Source organism: Eimeria mitis, genomic scaffold, assembly GCF_000499745.2.
Source record: "Eimeria mitis Houghton genomic scaffold, Emh_scaff87, whole genome shotgun sequence".
Lineage (NCBI taxonomy): Eukaryota > Apicomplexa > Conoidasida > Eucoccidiorida > Eimeriidae > Eimeria > Eimeria mitis.
This window is the reverse complement of record NW_013576409.1, coordinates 3,304-4,659: the sequence shown is the minus strand read 5'-3', so window position 1 is coordinate 4,659 and position 1,356 is coordinate 3,304.

Here is a 1,356-nt window from a genome sequence, read left to right as displayed (position 1 = left end):
GAGGATGAGGAGCGGCAGCAGCAGCAACGTGTATACAGAAAATGAATTACAAGGAGAAGCAGCAGAGAGAAAGGCTATAATTAAAGAAATAAAACAGCAGCAGCAACAACATCAACAACAGCAGCAACAGCAGCAGCAGCAGCAGCAGCACCAGCAGCAGCAGCAGCAGCAACAGCAACAGCATAAAATATTTTATACGTACAAACAAAGAAGCGTAACGCCTGGTGTAAGCGAAGCAATCAGCAGCTCCAGCCCCGGGTATCCTTTCATGTGTATAGCCCCCATCACCTGTGCTGCTAGCAGCAGCACCAAGCAGCAGTGTATGAAGCTGCGTCGCAGTACCCTCAACCAAACCCATTTATTTCGTCGCCAAGAGGGGCCCCGGGGGCCCCTGGGGGCCCCCCTGGGGCCCCTCGGGGGCCCCCCTGATGCGGGGGCCCCCAACTCAGATTCCACTACTACCCCAGGAGAAGAACTCCCAAGGAGAGCGCCAGGATCTGCACGCAGATCCATCACTGCTCCTGCTGCTCCTGCTGCTGCTGCTGCTGCTGCTGCTGCTGCTGCAGCAGCGGTTGCACGGGTCGCTGTCGCTGCTGCTGCTGATGGCTGCTGTTGATTGTGCGGCTGCTGCAACTTCTCCTGTTCCTGCTGCTGCTGCTGCTGCTGCTCCTGCTGCTGCTGCTGCTGCTGCTGCTGCTGCTGCTGCTGGTTGTACTAAACCCTGTAGTGTGTTGCAGTGCAACAGACAGACAGCAGAGAGGGAGGGGTTGCAGCCGAAGGCGGGGTCATGTGGCGGCTAAGAGAGCGAGAAAAGAGCAAAAATAAAGAAATAAAAAAGTGAAAATAAACAGAAAAGAGTTAAAATAAACTCTTTTCCATCAAAATAAACACAGAACGACAGTAAACGCAGCAGCACTCTGCGTCGGTTTGTGTTATGCGGGCGGCGCCGAAGGGGAGCTCATTGGGGGGGCTGTGGCGCGGTTTGACGGTTTTTTTGAAAGTGTATGAAGTATATTTTTCAAATATTTATTTATTTAAACGGAAAAATCACGAGAAGAACGACAACAAAAGTGCTGATGAGCCGCAGCCAGCTACCGGGGAGCAGGCGCCGCAGCAGCTTGTTTCAAGCTGCTGCAGCAGGAGAGAGCAGCAGATGCAGCAACAAAAAGACAAAATAAAACCCCAAATGCCGCAGTTTTTATTCATTTTATTCAAACAAAACACAAAAAACAAACGAAGAAACAACCCCCGCATGCAGAGAGAGGCGAACCAGTCGCCCGCAGGGTGGTGGTGTCAACGCAGCTGCAGCCAGTGCAATACAACAGACAGTGTAGCTTTTTCTTCGTTTTTAGGTTA